Raw genomic sequence first — 19,120 nt, 5'->3', positions numbered from 1 at the left:
TTCAGTATATTTATTCCATCAGGGAATAAATGGACACAGACTATCTGAATAATTTCCCCAAGGTAATAAGGTAGGTGAGATCAAGAGATGAAAAAAATATAAACATAACTTCCTAAATCAGTCAATTATTTAACTCATTATCTTAAGTTTTTCTTTGCAATTTAATCATTAATACTCTATCAAGAAAATTGAGATATCTTTCTCTTCTCTTTTTTTTTTTTTTTCATTTTTTTCTTTAGACCCTAACCTGAAACAGCACATTTGAACATTGCCTTTATAACCAATCTTCTAAGTGAGGACTGTGTGTTTGGACAAGAAGGACAATATAAAAAAAGGGCCTCATATATGGCATCAATGGGATAATGGGTCCCAAGTGAAAGCGAGGCACCACTCAAAGTAATTTGAGAATAACACTCTGGACCAGAGAAGCCATTTTGGCCAGATATGGTAGGTTTTCAGCCGAAGATGAAGAATGAGCAGAAACGCCTCTAGATCAAATGATGAGAACAGAGTTATAGAGGGGACAGAAACAATGGAGGAGGGGTGTCCAGAACTCTTGGGAATACCATGCCCATTCCAAGATGCTTGTGAAGCAGGGTAGGGGAAATGGCATTCAAACACTGGAAGGTAAATATATTTTCCTAGATGTGTCTAGAGCTATTAAGGTGGGATGACTGGCAAAAATGGGACTTAGGTACATAAACTTAGTGCTGGCAAAGCAGTTTTGAGTATTAGTGGAAGGGACTGCATGCCAAACAGTGTGGGGTGCCTGATGTGGATCACCTTTTTCAAGCTCACAAGATTCCTGGGTGGTGGGCAAGATGATCCTCCTTTTACAGATGAAAAAAACAAGGCTCAGAAAGGTGACTTCCCATTGCTAGGAAGTAGCAGGGCCTAAAGTTTGAGCCAAACTCAGCTGGTGGGCTTGATTCTTTTCTATAAGAAAAAGGTACCTCAGCTATAGCCAGGTACCTGCTTTTGGAAGCCCAGTGAATACAATAAAAGGAGCAAGAAACAGAAGTAACATTGTGAGAGAATTTGCCACAGCCCTGGCCTGATAGAGGCCAGGATAGAGGCAAGGAGAGGGTGGTCCCCTGATACAACTGGAAAGATGTGTGGGGACTACTCAGCTGTGGTTGGGATAATGGGTGAAAAGAGAAACATTTGAGGGATTCTCAACTTCTCAGCCTGAGTGTGGATGGCTGGATCTCCTAGTCATGAAGGAAGAAGGAAGGGAAGTGATCTTCCCATTTCCTCTCAGCACCTGTGAAGGAGGTTGAGTAGGTGGGGAGAGGGTGGAGTGGAGTATGAAGAGAAGGCACGGGTTTTCCTTCAGTGGCCAGAGGCAGTCAGCCACAGCTCAGCGTCACTCCTCAGTGCCACGGTGGCCAGATCTCCTGCCTCCCAGGAAGCAAAACAGGATGTGGAGGGCTAGTGAGGCAATGACCCAGTCCTGCTTGCAGCCACTGCTCCCACATGAATCTGAGGTCATTCTAACGTGTCTCAGCAGTTATTGTGTGGTATGGTATGCCTTTCCATGAAGGTGTGGACTTCATGACAGCAGAGATTATATCTTAGGTCTTAGGTCAGATTCTCCTAAGAATACTCTCTGAGGATCATTGGGAATGTTCTCAGGAGCAATACCTGTGAGAGCATGAGGGAAAGGATGAATGGTGATGGGATTAGAACAGAAGCCATGGGAAGCTTGGAGCCTGACTGGATACAGGCTCAAGACATGACATGTCCAGGAGCAGCACATGTCTATTTCTATTTCTTGAAATGTATTTTTAATCTTTTATGTGTTTATCTAACAAATATTGCAACTTACCACATACAGGGTTATAATAACTATAGCTTCTATCACTAATTAGCTAAGAATTAGCAATGTTATATGTTTTTGTTTATAAAGGAATTTCTTATCCATTGTAAATGTCCATGAAATACCCACTAGGGAATATACAGTATCCAAGGTCCTCTGTATGCAAAAGTGAACCAACTAACCAAGAAATTACCATGAAGAAGCATAATTACAGGGAAGAGAATAAAACAGTAAACACAGGCAAGAGCTAATTGCTTAGTGCAAATTTACAGAAAAAAATTGGGTGGAAAAGTTATTTTGGATGGAATGGTCATGCAAGTCCTCTCTGCCAGGGCATATCTTACTAACAAAATCATAACCTTAAAAGGAACCAACCATGGGAAGAGCCAGAAAGAAAAGAGAGAGATGCTCAAATTCAAAGCCTTAGAGGCCAGAGCTCTTGGAGTTAAATCTGTGAATCTCACAGCTCTTACTTCAGGCTGGATGAGTTCATCTGGAGACAAGAGCAGAGGGTTAAATCTGGTACTGCCAAAATCTAGAGATTATTAGTAGAGGATGAGTTGGCAAACAAGAAGACTCAAGAGCTAACAGAAGTGCAAAAATAAAACCAGCAATGTGTGCGAAACCAAGAGAGAAAAGAGATTCCTCACTTTTTGTGCCTTCTAATAATTAACAACTTTTTTTTTAGTGTTTTTTTATTTATTTTTGAAAGAGGGAGAGAGACAGGGCATAAGCGGGAGAGGGGCAGAAAGAGAGAGAGACACAGAATATGAAGCAGGCTCCAGGCCCTGAGCTGTCAGCACAGAGCCCAACACATGGCTCAAACTCACAAACCATGAGATCATGACCTGAGCAGAAGTCGGACACTTAACCGATTGAGACACCCAGGCACTCCTAATAATTCACTACCTCTAATGCAGAACTTCAGTTAATTGTCAAACATGAGAAGAAAATAAATACAAAATCAAGAAACAAAGTAGAACTTCAATGTTAGTTTAGAATAAAGGAAAAGCAATAAAATAATAGATACATAAAGTAATTTTAATAATAAATTGAAATATTGTATTGGTATTATTAAAAGAAAATGTGTTATGCCTACTACTTTCAGGATAATAAGTAGCACACAGTTCAATAACGCAGTAATAAAAGAACAAAGATTTATTTCAAAGTATCCATTAGTGTGTTTTTTCACTAAAGGACAATAAAATCAGTGGCATTTTATAGGGTTAGAAAAGTCAGATATCTTTATTTTTCCTTTCACCAGAACTAGTATGTGATCATGATAAATGAATTTGGTGCTTGAAATCCACACTATTATGTTCTACCATTGTGATATTCATTAGTACTCACTGGCATATTAACATGAACTTGTGGTATGATTTTCTAGATTCTTTTAACAATGATAAAAGGTCATGTAGTTCACTTAGAGATTCGAAGCAGTGAAGACATGATATCTTTATTAGGGCATTACTTCAGTGAAGGCATATAAGGCATATATAAAAGCTTCAGAGGGAATTTCTGCTTGTGAATTGAAAAACTGGTTAACAGTGTTTAGGTTAACAGTCTGTAGGAAAAGATATTGAAGTAGAATCTATACTAAAAGGAAGAATTATTTGATGAAGGCAAGTCCCATATCTCTTTTTGTCTCAGAATTATCATCTACAAAATGAGAATATTAGAGATATTATAATACTAATGATGTTACAAGGTTCAATGATTCTATTATTAAATTAACTGACAAATATGTCTGTAACACTGCAATTGTAACATAAATTTCTGTTATTGGTGTTCTATTATTATAATATTAAATAGTTTAACAATTATACCTTAAGACTGAATACTGAAATTCAAAGAAGCGTGGAGCTCAAAAAGGTATTAACAAATCTTCTTTTTCCTTTTTTTTAGTATTTTTTTAAAATTTTATTTTAGGCAGAGAGACAGCACACAAGTGGGGGGGAAAGGCAGAGGGAGAGAGGAGAGAGAGAATCTCAAGCAGATTCCACACTCAGCATGGAGCCCAACACAGAGCTCGATCCCATGACCCTGGGTTCATTACCTGAGCCGAATTCAAGAGTCGGATACTCAACTGGATGAGCCACCCAAGCACCCTGGTACTAACAAATCTTTTAACCAAGTCTAAAGGAAACTATATCTATTGAGGTCCAAATATAATCATAAAATTTCTTAGAAACCGAAACCAATTAAGTGGCAATTCACTAATGCAGCATCTCTTATAATGCTCTCAAAACTTAACATGGTGGCCTAATCATGTAAGTGCCCACAGGATGCTGATGCTGATGAAAAAGAAGGCCCTGGGGTAGGAAGACTACAGAGTAGAGTGGGAAAACAGGGAGACCAGAAGACAAAATCCCTGATAATGTCTTCAAATATTATCTAGTTTATGAAAACATGTAGGTAAATCCACATGCAATAAGTTTTATTTGCATTTCAAAAATATTCATCTGAGTTTTCCTTTAAAGAATGCATTCCCTCAGCATCTTTTAAATGAAAAGTTACAAATTTTGTTTCATATGTAACTTTTCTGGAGTATATTTGGTCTGTGACTAACAATGTAAGTATAGAGAATGCAGAAAATACCATTAAGTCTGAAGGTCATGTTTAAAATATTCATTTTCTGTGAAGACTTTGAATAGAAACAAACATAAAATATGCAAAACATGAACTCCTAATGTAGCTCATTTATGTTTCATATATCATTGCCCAATTAATCAAATCATTTTTTATGTTTATTTTGTTATTTAATCTTTATTTCTTACATTTCCAAATTCTTATATTTAAAGAAACAAAATACCTGAGTGCTTAAATTTAAAAAAATGGTATGGGTTTATATTCGATAATTGCTATTTAAAAATACTCTTGCTTTCAATTTATTTTAACCCCTTAAAGTAGGAATTTTCACAGTGTGGTTTTTATACTAGATAGGGTTAATCTTTTCCATGATATTTTGACATTCCTATTTAGTAATTATCTTATCTCAGAATTATAAAAAAATCAAGTTAATAAAATTAGTATAATGAAAAGCTTAATTATTCTGTATGGATTATGATAAACTTCCCAGTCTTATTCTGGTAAGACTAAATGGTCTGATGTTGAACAATTATGTGATCCTGAGAAAGTTGGGCTCCTTGAATTTCAGTTTCCTCATCTTTAAAATAAGATCAGTAAAACTGAATTTATTTGATTAAATAAGTTTAGATCGGCAAATCTTCTAGGATACTATCCGTCACAAAACAGACATTTATTAACATATAAGTATAAAGAAGTAATTTAGCAGAGTGACACACAGATTTTGAAATCAGATCCTTGGAAAGGATTTGTATTCCATTCTCTACTCTTCAATTCCATTTCACAGGTCAACCGGCTTCACTGGTTACTAAGAATAAAAATGTTTATGTTGCCTGATACAAGCACATGAACTTTCTGGTAAATTGCAAGTAATCACAATCATTGTCATTTATGACTATATTCCAACAACCTATTCTCATTAATAAACCTTTTACCTATATTCTGACAGCAAACCATTTCTATACTCCACTCATTATACATTATATTTAAAATAAATTTATTCCCAGGGACTAAGTATTCACAATCACTCCAAATTCATCCACACCTCTTCATCATCTACTGGCTGACAATATCAAAAATATTGGAGTACAAGAGAACTTCAGTTTATATATAGGATTGCAATCAGGTGTCATTACTATCTCTTATGGAACCTCAATTAGAGAGATTCACTGAAATAATAGAAACTGTAATCAATCAACAAGACGAAATGATCAGGTAAAATAAATAAAGGGGTTAGAAGCCTCCTGAATAATTAGGAATCCACATAATCCTTTCTTCCAGATTTATACACAAAGCCTACATAAAAAAATAAAATATTATACTTATATCTAGGGTAAAAAGATTCTAACTTTTTGCCTCTTTGAATATCAAAATCTTTAAACATAAAAAATATTTAAAGAGTCATACAATACTTTTGTTATCTCATAAAAATATTACTAATTTTTCATTATAAGCATATTGATCCATGTAGCATGGTAAGAAATGTTAAAATAAGTGAAAATGGGTATTAATTCCCCTCATTATGTCAAATAAACATTATAATGAAATGGTACAAATATTCTCCACTTCTTCAGTGCTCCTATATTTACACTATCAGTATACTTCCAGTACCATCAACATTTTCCATAATCATGTATATATAAACTTTTTAGTAGGCTATTATAGCAATACTTTTTTTTTTTTTAATTTAATATGCTTAGCTTCCTTTGTCAAAATTATTTTATTAAGCCACCTTTTAAAATTGTTTGGATTGTATCTGCCACTCAGCAATCATATTCTCTTACTTCTTCTGGTAATTGGACTTTTAAAAGAGCAACAATTCTCTCTCATGCTTTCTGTTTCTGTTTCTTTTTTCTTTTTTTACTAAGTGCATCTTCAGATTTTATTACTTTATTGTTAGAAACAGTGGAAAGAACTGTGCTAAACACTCTACAAACCTAATGTCATGTGTAAAAAGTTTACCATCCTCATTTTACAATGAAAAAAGGGGCTCCAAATCTCAGTCTACACCAGACATCTAGTTAAAGGCAGAGAAAGACTTCACAGTGGTAGAGCCCAGTCTTCACACAGCTGCCTAGTGCATGTCCTGCATTCCCTTAGCTCAATACTTAAATCATGAATGAAATCATGAATACTTAAATTATGAATGAAATGTAACTTTACCAAAGTGATATTTTCCTTTTTCATTTATTACTTTAAAAGTATTATTAATGTGGATTGGTAATTCTGAATAATTCTGTAATTTGCTCCTTTCAATTTTTTTTAATCCATTCATCAGGGGATAAAACCCAAGACTGTATCTGTGAAGCCCATGTTGAGACCGCTACATATTCATGACGTCATCCTTGTGCGGGGCCATGCTAATCTTCTCTGTATCGTTTCAATTTGAGTACATGTATTGCCAAAGGTAACACTCTACATATTCATCACTGTTTAAAATTTATGGAGTTTGCAGGGAAAAGCATACATTAGGAATACGCATAAACAAGTTTAAGTTTAAAAGCTATAACTATTTTATTTGTTTTATATTTCTTTAAGATACATCACCTGATATTTGAGATATCAAGTTTGTATTATTGTAGTCCAACAATGCCCTTACAGTAAATTATTTTGATTTTTGTTTTTTTGTGGAAGTTGACACTAGGCAAGCATTGGCTAGATAAACAGGACCCAGGCTGATTTGGCCCACTACCAATCTAATCAAAGCTGTATTCATTTTGTGGATTTCACATTTCGTTTTTCCTCAAGCCTTAAATCTCACTCATGAAACTATCCTGATAGGCATAGAAACTTTTTATCTACTTTATAGAGAAAATGTATGAGCTCTTATATCTTCTCTTCTCTCGTTTAAAATATACTCTTGTTTTTAATGTAATTTGCATATCACTTGTATCAAAATCTCAGTGAGTGCTTTCTTAAAAATATAGATTACTTTTTACAGTCCAGCTGATTATTAGATCTTGTGACGGGATAAAGCAATTCACAGTAAAAATCTTCCAGGTACAATTTTTAACATATAATAATTTTTTTTTTTTATGTTTTATTTATTTCTAGGAGAGAGAGAGAGACAGCGTGAACAGGGGAGGGTCAGAGAGAGGGAGTCACAGACTGAAACAGGCTCCAGGCTCTGAGCTGGCAGTCAGCACAGAGCCCGACGCGGGGCTCGAACCCACGAACCGCGAGATCATGACCTAAGCGAAAGTCGGACGCTTAACCGACTAAGCCACCCAGGCGCCCCTAACATATAATAATTTTTAAGACCCACTCCATATACTTTTGCCTTTTGGCCTTTCTTAGTGGAAAAAATAAAGTTCCCCTTCATTTCTAAAAAGGAAATATTTACTTTTCTTAGCCATATTATCTCTCATATTCCTTTTGTCATTCTTTCTAAAACGTTTTCTTTTATCCAGAGCCTTAATTTAATTAAAAGCCCTAATTTATTGGCTTATGCAGTGTTCATGTCAAGCCCTTTCTTTCATGGCATTATTTGATCTAGAAGCAAAACTTAAAAATTAGCTAAAAGATTCAGTTATGTAAACAAGATATTAGGAATTTTGTTGGCACTTCCTCTTCCACTTTTTTTTTTGTCTGTGGGCCGCCTAAAATGTGTACATGATGTTCAAACGCAACCATTGTCACAAAGGAATACACAGACTGAAGGATGGAGGAACCTGGTCCCTGAGGCCACACTTGATCAACCATTCTGTCTCCAGCCTGCACAATCTTGACTTGGGTTACAAAAGGAAAACATATCCTAACTTGTTTAAGGCATTGTTTTTTGAGTTTTCTGCTACTTGTATTCATATTCAACTCCTAGTTATGACAATGTATAGATTTGATCAGGGACAGTTTCCACTTTACTTTTGTTTGTTTTGATTACAATGTTGCTCAGGAATTTTCATTGCCCTACCCTTCCTCCATTTTCTCATGTATTTTGTTAATATCAAAGTTAGCACCTGGAAATTCTAGCTTTGGGTACAAATTGATCCTCGATATCAATGGATGTCATGAAAATCTTACATTTTGTTGTTTCTACACCTCTATTTGATTTTTAATATGATATATTCATTTTCAGGCTAACTATATCAACATGATGGCTCCCATAATAGAATTTCTCAGGGTGTGACCCCAGCAGTATATCCTTATAAATCTATGCAAAGTAGAGCAGAAAGAGCTCAAAAAATTTACCCATTCATTCCAAACTTGGGATTGATGGTGAGTACATGTTTTGGTGAATAGACGGTGTTATATGTGCCCCATCTAGAACTAGGGATGAAGTCAGCTTCATCAAGACCCGCAGATACATAGTCATGGAGAGATGGTTATCTAAGAAGATAAAGAATTGCTGGGCTGGAAAAATTTAAACACACACACACACACACACACACACACACACACCACTTTTCACTCTACTACTGCCTTAGTTTTGACTTTTTAAAAAAAAATTAATGTTTATTTATTTTTGAGAGAGAGAGAGTCAAAGCATGAGCAGGGGAGGGGCAGAGAGAGAGGAAGGCACATAATGTGAAGCAAGCTCCAGGCTCTGAGCTGTCAGCACAGACCCCAATAGGGAGCTCGAACTTACGAGCTGTGAGATCATGACCTGAGCCAAAGTCAGATGCTCAGCTGACTGGGCCACCCAGGTGTCCCAGTTTTGACTTTTTATATTTGCCCTGAATGCTACAGTATCTATTTTTTTAAACTACCTGTTTTTAATACTTCAGCTACATTCTCTAACCATTTCTTCCTACATCTAAATGTCTTTAATATCTTCCATTTTGAACTACACTCATATAAAAGAAACTAGCGGAACTTTCCACTATTGCTTAAGGCAAGAGAGGTTGGAATTCAAGACCAATCATATAATCTGCCTACTAGAAGGAAAAAAAAAAATGAGCCCTCTTCAGAGAAAGAATAAAGGATCCCAGAGTGTCCATAACATATTGTTCTTATTATCCACTATCCAATTAAAAATCAACTAGACAAGCAAATAGAAAAACATGAGCAAACTCAAGAGAAAAATAAAATCTGTCAATCAAAACTAAACTTAGATGATGGAGCTATTGCATTAAGTAAATAAGGAATTTACATAGGCTATGATAAATAGGATCAAAGATTCAAAGGAAAATAAGGAATGACCCAAAAAAATCTTGGGGCACCTGAGTGGCTCAGTTAGTTAAGGATCTAACTATTGATTGTAGCTCAGGTCATGATCTGGTGATTGGTGAGATAGAGCATAAGTGTTAACTCAATCAGCGAGAGATGGCATAGAAAATCTGTATAGCTCTACATCTCTCAAAAATTGTGTTTGTTGTCAAAATCTTTCCCCACCAAGAAAGCTTAGAGTTTAGATGTTTTCAGTGGTGAATCCTAGGCACACTAAGGCATGAACTAATATACCAATCTTACACAAACTTCCACAAGTACAGAAGAAAGCACACCTCAAAATATTTTATGGGTACAGACAAACTTGATATCACAACATGAAAAAAAACATTACTATAATAGAAAATTATAGCATTTCATAAATATAAACATAAAACTATTAAAGTATTAGTTTTGAAAGCAGCAATATATATAAATGGCAATACATTAAAAGATAATATAGAATGAATAAACAGAGTTATTTCAGTAATGAAAAGGTAGTTTGAACCTTAAAAACTAAACACCATAAAATACTATGTTATCAGAATAGTATGATCACCTTAATAAATGAAAAAAAAATATACTGGGCAATTTTCAACTCTCATTAATGATAAAATTCTCTGAATACCAGGAACAGAAGATAATTACCTCAATCTGATAAGGAATATCTTGGCCATGACAATAAATCATGCCCAATTTGCTTTATCCAGGAAACCAAAGTTGGTACATATTATAAAATTCAGCTTACAGTAAAAGATTAAAAGAGAAAATTCATAAGACCATTCCAATAACTGCTGAAAAAAATAACATATTTGATAGAAAAGAATCTTTGATGATAACATTTTTAGGACATTCAGAATAAAATAAACTTCCTTTATCTGCCAACAAGTATTCAAAATGCCTAGAGCAAACATCGTATTTGAGGGTCAAACCCTTAAAGCTTCCTTTTGAAATTTGAGGAAGAGAAAAATTCCTATTATCATCATTTTCATTCAACATTGTACTGGAGTTTCTAAAAGGTGCAGTAAGTCAAGGAAAATAAATAAAAGCAAAGACAGGAAAGATGTATTCACAAATGTAAGAACAAAATTATGAAGTTTCAATATAATGTCAATTGAAAATACATATAACCCAGACACTGGTGTCTTCAACATGAGAAATATTATTTAGGCCAACACTAAACATTTCTTTTTTTAATTTATGAATAGATTTTTGAGACAGAAAGCCTCGGTCCTGTTCTAACTTTATTTCTAGAGTTTCCCTAGGCTCCCATAGGCTCACAGAAATATCAAGCATCACAAGGGGTGGTGGTCATTAAAATTATATGCAAATACACACACACACACACACACACACACATGCACAGTTGTATTTGAGATTATATCTGGAATTCATCCTTGACAGTGGGAATTTTCTCAACATTTTTGATCCATGTTTTATTTCATCAGATATTAGATCCAGTTAAAAATTTATGATATTAATGAATACCATTCATTCTCAAATGTACTAACAACAATGACAAAAACATGATTAGAAGGTGAATTTTTATTTTGCTTTTAAATTTTTTTAAATTATCACTACAGACATACTCATTCCAATTACTCCACTTTTATTTCAACATTTATGTAGTATTAAATTAAATAAATGACCACCAAATGATAATATATTTTAAAAATATGAAATCTGAGGGGTGCCTGGATGGCTCAGTCAGTTAAGCTTCTGATTCTTGATTTTGCATAAGTTTATGATTCTGTAGTTTGTGAGTAAAACCTTATGTCAAGCTCTGCACTGGCAGCATGGAGCCTGCTTGGGATTTTCTCCCTCCCTATCTCTCTCTGCCCCTCTCCTGTTTGCTCATTCTCTCTCAAAATAAATAAATAAATATCTAAAAAAAAATTAAATCTGAAATATTGTATCTGGGCTCTTTATAAAATATATTATGCTTATTGTTCATTAAAATTATTTTTATTTTTGGGGCGCCTGGGTGGCTTAGTCGATTAAGCATCCGACTTTCGCTTAGGTCATGATCTGGCGGTTCGTGGGTTCGAGCCCCACGTCGGGCTCTGTGCTAACTGCCAGCTCAGAGCCTGGAGCCTATTTCGGAGTCTGTGTCTCCCTCTCTCTCTGACCCTCCCTTGCTCACGCTGTCTCTCTCTCTCCTAGAAATAAATAAAAATATTTTTAAAAACAGATTATTTTTATTTTTTATATTGGTTGAATGAAATTCTTGTTTGTCAGAATATTACAGTGAAGTGTTATGTTATCAGTAAAATCATTTCCTGTGTAATTTTTGGAAATGATTTACTTTAAATTAGTTTTAGGTTCACATAAGAGACTCTTAAATGCAGAAAATAAACTGAGGGTTGATGAGGGTGAGGGTTTAGGAAAGTAGGCAAAATGGGTGATGGGCATTAAGGAGGGCACTTGTTGGGATAAGCACTGGGTGTCCTATGTAAATTATGAATCATGGGAATCAACTCCTAAAATCAAGACTACAGTGTATGTTAACTACCATGACAATAAATAAAAAATAAAATAAATTAGTTTTAGGTTCAGCTTTGTGTGTGTGTGTGTGTGTGTGTGTGAGACAGAGTTTATTAAAAAATAATAAAATCATGGTATTTTATTTCATATCCCAAATGACTGATTTCTGGCATGATACAGTATTTCATGTCAATGATAGATATCTACTTATTTCTATTAAAGAAGGCTATCGCTTTTCTTTATTAAGTGGAGCCTCTAAGAGCAGATTTGTGCAGAATATCTTGTACCCTTTGCTTGGAGAACTTTTATTTCTCCAATATTTGAGACATTGGACATGGTAAAACTCCCAAGGACTTGCTTATACATCTCAGATTTATTATTTTTCTTTAATTAAATTCACATAAGCTCTTAGGCAATTCAATTTTCAAGAGAAATTTTTAAGTGATGAGAAAGATTACAGGGATGGATTTACAAAAGTGAAATTTTCCAATACTGGTTACATACTATTTTACATAAGACAATGGCAGTGGGGAAGATAAATGCTTCCTCATAAGAGATAAGATAGTTATTATCAATTAAGAAAATGCATTTGAAGCAATTACTAAAGGATAATATCAGTAACTCCATTCATATTTTGAATTTCCCCTGTCTGCCAAACTGAAGTGTGGACCTCTAGTCCATAATTTACTACACTAAATTTGATTTCCCTTTTTTTTTATATTAATAGGACTACATGCTGAGTTTTGAAAGCCTAAATGACTTTCAATTCTGAAATCCAGGGATAAGTACTTTTATTTTGCTATTTTAATTTTTCTCTTCATGTGTATTTCTATATATTTAAATTTTGTTTTAAAGATTGAAAATCAGGATATCTTCTGATGTAATAATTTAGAGAATAATCAGAAAGCATGCAAAATTGTGTGCACTTCAAATTTGATGATTTTTATAATATAAATATTATATTTAAGATATAAGGAAATATATAAGATGATAATGAAATATCATCATTTTTATAATCTCATTCCCATATGTAGACACTTATTAAAAGCTGCTTAACAACATGAGTAGAGCTACAGATTTATTGCAATAAGTATCTATTGTGTTGTTGTTGTTTGCCCTTTGTTTTCTTTACTTCTTTTTTTTAAGAATACTTTTTATTTTTATATTTTGTCCCACTTTTTTATTTAAATTTCAGTTAATTAACAAAGTGTATAATACTAGTTTCAGGTGTACAATATAGTGATTCAACACTTCCACACGACACCAGGTGCTCATCCGGATAAGTGCCTACCTTAATCCCCATCTGCTAGACCACTCATACCCCACCCCCCACCTTCCCTCTGATAACTATCAGTTTGTTCTCTATAGTTAAAGTGTCTATTGTTTTTTCAACCATAGCACATTAAAAACTTTCATCCTTCAATGCAAGTTAATTACTTTTTGTATGCTCATTATATTAAAGTGCTTACAGAGGTCCATTTCACAAAATAGGAAACTGCACTGCTTGTGAAAACAAAGTGTCATCTGCTACTCTGCAGTAAGTTAAGCATCTAAAACATGAAAAGGGGGATACTACTGTAAGATTAAAATAAGTATTCTCACTTCTGATCTACTTTTTGCACCTTGGGGAATATATATATACAAACACATACACATATATGTAGGTACATACATACATACACATACATACATACAGGTATATACATATATAAGTTTGATATATCTGTTGTGTACAAAATTGAGTTCCAACCCTATACAGAAGTCCCATGCCGTCTAGACTGGAAAAGACAGAGAAGCCCATGTTGTGGTGAATAACATGTGAGGCATGAGGGGCCTTTTTGGCCAGCATCACAGCTGCTACAGTTGGAGCTGTGTTAGGAAACACCAGTTTGACATTCTAACTCTACTATGACTGTCAATAGCATGCACTATGTTTCATTAGTGGGATAGCAGAATAAAATATGCACCATATGGAAATGACAGCTTTCAACAAGTTCTTTTTAATCATATGCAAATTCAAGTCATAATAAGTTGACCATTTTTCCATATTTTTACGGTTTTATTTGTAAATGTTTTTTTTTTATTATTGTTTATTTCTAGGAGAGAGAGAGAGACAGCGTGAGCAGGGGAGGGTCAGAGAGAGAGGGAGTCACAGACTGAAACAGGCTCCAGGCTCTGAGCTGGCAGTCAGCACATAGCCCGACGCGGGGCTCGAACCCACGAACCGCGAGATCATGACCCTAGCGAAAGTCGGACGCCTGACTGACTAAGCCACCCAGGAGCCCCACCATATTTAACCGTTTTTAATAGCAGTATTTCACAATAATTTTAGGAGATGTGATTTTATCAGGTACCTTTGTGCCAATATTGACCTTCAAAATCTTAATGGTTTATTATACTGAATTAATTTTTGATAATTCACCATATATCATATCTATTACTATAGTAACTTAAGGTATAAATTGTTTATAACCAATAATTTTCCACCTGATAACTTGGGATACTATCAAATTATTTTTCTGGAATATTAAAATGGACTTGACAAAATAATACCATTTCGATTCTATATGTAATAAAACATGTAAATTCACATCTGAAATATAAATTATTGTTATAAAAATTCTGAATTTATGCTGATACTATGATAGTATCAGTATAGACTTGAGGATAGTCTTAAGATGGCAACATATGCCAAAATAACTCTTTTTTCTTTTTTCATTTTTTAGAGAGGGAGAGCATGAGCAGGGGAGGGGGCAGACAGAAAGAGAGGAGGTATCCTAAGCATGCTCCTTGTTTGGTGCAGAGTCCCACACAGGACTTGATCCCACAATTCCAGGACAATGACCTGAGTGGAAATCAGGAGTCAGCTCCCCAACCAACTGAACCACCCAGGCACCCCCAAAATAACTCATTTTTTAAAATGTTTATTTATTTTTGAGAGTGACAGAGAGACAGAGTGCCAGTGGGGGAGGGGCAGGGAGAGAGGGAGACACAGAATCAGAGGCAGGCCCCAGGCTCTGAGCTGTCAGCACAGAGCCCCACGTGGGGCTCGAACTCACCAATTTAAACAGTGAACTACCTGAGCTGGGACATTTAACAAACTGAGCCATCTAGGTGCCCCTAACTCATTTTTAATTCAAATGTCATACACAAGGAAAAATTAGATGTGGATAGAAACATTCCCATACAGAGAAAATGGTGTGATTTTGAAGCCAAGAAATCTGGCGCTTTTTTTTTTTTAATGAAATGCTTCCTGTTTTTGTGTGTAATCCTTGCAATAGGCCATCCTAATCTTCTCGGTATCGTTTCAATTTAATATTATGCACTGCTAAGCAAGCACCAAATCTGATTTTACTTCTAGCTCCCTTTTGTATGATTTTGGTTAAATCTGTCTTCTTAGTCTCCATTTCTCATACTTAAATGGGGGGGGGGACATCTTTCTTTATTGAATAAGAATATCATGATTGAAGGAAACAATTTCATATAACACAACACTGTCATGTGAAAGGCAGTCAAAAAATGTTAATTCCTCGAACATGTTTTTATTTAACTGATTGGATTTGAAAATCTACAATCTCTATGCTTTGAGTTATGGAGAATATTTTAGTTGTGGGAACTTGTAACAAAACAACAACAAACTGAATTTAAAATATCAGTAAGCCCTGATGAGGTTAAAGGACTTCTTAAGGTAGAAATGTTACACTCTAATTGGAAATATGACCACAATGATAAAAAGTGCTTAAAGGAAACACACGGATGGCAGCTCCATCTTTAAAATTATGCCTAAAGAAAAATTACTATATAAAACATAATTTCAAAGTATAATCATTTTACTTCCTCAGATTAACCAAAGATGAATGACGGCCATATTACTTTTAATGTGCAAAGAGATGCCAAAAAGGACATTTAAAATCACTTTAGTCCATTAAGGGTAACATTAAATCCCAATGAAATTTAAGTTTTAATTTTATAATGCATCTCAATCTGAAACCTTCATTTCTAATTAGTAATTTATTCCTTTGAACTTCCTATCAGGTTTGCCATGCTAATCTCGAGCCCTTGATTACAATTTGTCACTTACTCATTTCTGATGTCAAGATTGGACCACTAATGGACAGCTATCTTCTTCTGCCACGTGGATGTACCAAAAAAAGGGCACCGATCTCAAGGACCAATGAAACTCTATATTTTATTGATTGCTTAGCATACTCTACTCAAGAGTAGTTGTTGGGAACTTCTTATGAAGATATCATTTTGGTTATTATATGGTTACAAAATATGAATTAAGCACTGCCAGTGAGCAAAGACCTTGGAATTTCATGAAGGAGCTAAGGCAACATATATACAGATATGTTAGACAAAGTAGAAAGACATGATATGAATGAATCATTAGTAAAATCTAGGTTTGTTTTATATCTGGAAATCAGTGATGTTTAGGGTACATCCAGGCAGCAGAACCCAATGGCTGTCAAGTCTCACACTTGGAAGACTTGAGTCTCATGTGAAGAATTCTTCCCCCATCATTTTTTTGCTTCATCATTTTTTAAGCGGCTTATGGGACTACCACATGGTTTTACCTCCAACTCTGTTTTCTATCTTAAGTTGCAACAAACATTTCCAAGCATATATTTTATTAGTAAGGAATGGTAACATTCCAAGAGATTATAGGAAAATCAATAAAGTTATACTTAACTTACAAAAATGTTTTTAATGAGGACGTCAATCTTGAATAGAAGAAAATGGGATTTTTTTTTCAAGCCATATGGGTACAAGTTTTGGGTTGGTTTATGCCAAAATTATTGAGGACTCAGGCTCCTGGTCAAAACATCTATGTGTGGTTTTTCAGACCTGACCACAGGCAGTTACAAAAGTTTCGTCTGGCAGAGCTGGCAAGGGAGAGCTGCCTTTTATGGCCATTTCTGGAGATCATTGCAGTCAAGAACTCAAGATCTCTTGACCAGCCATGCTCTTATCTATATTACTACCCAGCCCCTCTATGCACTCCCTCCATCAGGAACCAATGTCAGATAATTGTGACAGGCACCTCTGCTGAGACCTCTTTAAGGGGAAGGATGAGGGAGGGACATGACACTTTTTTTCCTCCGGACTTTGTATTTACTACTTTGCCACACTTAGCCCTGACCTCCTCCTCAGGTCCATAAAACTTCAGGATCCTTCTATTCAGCTTCTCGTGGGAGTGAGACAGCTACTTCATTTACGCTAGCAATCCACCATGTCTGCGCTGATCTGTCTGATCCTTGACTGGTGCCAACTGATGGAGAAAAAAGGAATAGTGGGGGATTTGGCACTTCCTCTATTTAGCCTCTGGCTTATATTTTTGCACCAAGTGACTAAAAGGTTTCAGTTTATCTTGTGTCATCAGCTACTGTGACATCTGGTGCTCAGCAATCTCCAGCTCACCTTGGCCCTTGAAGTTGTCTACCTTCCTTGAGCCCTTCTTGGCTGTAAAACTGGGAAGCCAATTCCTTTCTCATAGAAGTATAAAAGATGATATAAGTAGATTTCTTAAGATAAAACTGACACTCAATAATGGCAATCTCAAAACCATAACTATAGCTGGAAACTTGAAGGATCTCAAAAACAGTAAATAACAGTAATTGATCATATGAATCGTGTTATACTTTGGTTAAGATTTTATAAATATGAACATTAGAACTTGCTTCTTCAAACTACACATATTTTCTGCAGAATGTCATTAGATGACTTCGAAGCCAACATGTTTATGTAAAACATATTCTAATTCCAAGAAGAAACCAACTCACTGATAATACTGGGTACTACATAGTACAAATAGTACTGAACAGTAGTCACTAGGACTCAAATTTTGAGTCCTGCCTTTCTCCTCATTTGTCACCAGGATGGTGCTTCATAATGCACATGTGAAAGAGACAGAACCTGACTTGCTAGCTCTACCTGTTATTTTAAGAAGAATCTGACACAAAATGTCAATCCCCAACATTTCTGTAACATATTTGCTCAATTACAAATAAATAAGCAAAATGTATGCAAATGAATTCCTTACATGCCAAGTTAATAATTATCAGATGCACCTAGGCATTTTTCATATTAATTTAAAGGCAAGAAAATTTCATTCCCTACTACGGTCTTAGGTCTTATATACTAAGAGCAACTATGGCAGCAGAATTGGCTGATTCTATACCTTCTGAATATTATTTGTCCAGTCTTGCCTCCATAAAATGGCCTTATAATTAATGTTTCTGCATATTGTTTAGAATGATTCTGTCCCTTCTAATTCTTCAAACCCAAAGTCTGAATTTCCCCATCAATTTTTTAGTCCACTAATCCATAATCTTTTCTTCTATCAATAATGCATATGACCCACAACACTAATTTGGTACTTGGTGCTATGTTATTTTATTCATTTAACAATATAATTATTATTCAAAGTGCCATACAGCCTTCTAAGGCATACACAATTACCACGATGTTTTGACTAGACAGCTTTAATAATAAAAAACAGTAGATACATATTAAGAAGTATAGTTTCAAATTTAAACTGCTCCCTGAATAAACTCAGTAATTAAAGCAAGGTGTATGAGATTTCAGCATATTGTTTAAGAGGGGACTTATGCACTTCCTTCAAGTCTTGATTCATTCTTGATTTACTGTATCCTAATTTCTCTCATTTAAAGTTACCTCCAATTTAGAAATATATTGAAATTTTATTTGTCTCATATAAGATTTATTTTAGTGTGTGACAAGGTCAATGTCAATTTTAATGAAAACAATACCAATGATTGTATTCCACTGCACAGAGGTAACATTTTATTTTTAGAAGAAAATAGATTCAAAGAAACATGGTTACAGTGGTATAATTAGAGACAGGTGTATACTATTTCAAAGTCTTGAAAATTAGCATCATTTAAAGGCTAATAAGATTTTTTTCTAAGTAAATTTCATGACCAAGTATATCTTTCTGTTAATGTAATTGTATTCTTTTGGATATTCCTCACCAGATTGTAATTTGTATATTCTAGTCTATGAATTTGTGTCAAAGAAAATATATTCTACATAATATTAAGAGTCCGAAAGGGAACATTTTCT

At 34.7% G+C, this 19,120-nt stretch overlaps 1 protein-coding gene and 2 non-coding genes across 3 annotated transcripts in view; all 3 read right to left on the bottom strand.

Annotated features, from left to right (window-relative positions):
* The window catches only part of FSTL5 (follistatin like 5), a gene marked incomplete at its 3' end in the record, with an annotated part of 488,681 nt that overhangs the window by 21,706 nt on the left and 447,855 nt on the right, over window positions 1-19,120 (bottom strand). The window lies entirely within an intron of this gene.
* Window positions 6,711-6,819, bottom strand: LOC120239993. The gene has a single exon (XR_005530551.1). It is a non-coding gene; the product is annotated as a U6 spliceosomal RNA (small nuclear RNA).
* Window positions 15,270-15,374, bottom strand: LOC120239994. The gene has a single exon (XR_005530552.1). It is a non-coding gene; the product is annotated as a U6 spliceosomal RNA (small nuclear RNA).

This window comes from Hyaena hyaena, unplaced genomic scaffold (genome assembly GCF_003009895.1).
Source record: "Hyaena hyaena isolate Hyena2069 unplaced genomic scaffold, ASM300989v1 scaffold_244, whole genome shotgun sequence".
In the NCBI taxonomy this organism is placed as follows: Eukaryota; Metazoa; Chordata; class Mammalia; order Carnivora; family Hyaenidae; genus Hyaena; species Hyaena hyaena.
This window is presented reverse-complemented; position numbering and strand designations above follow the sequence as displayed.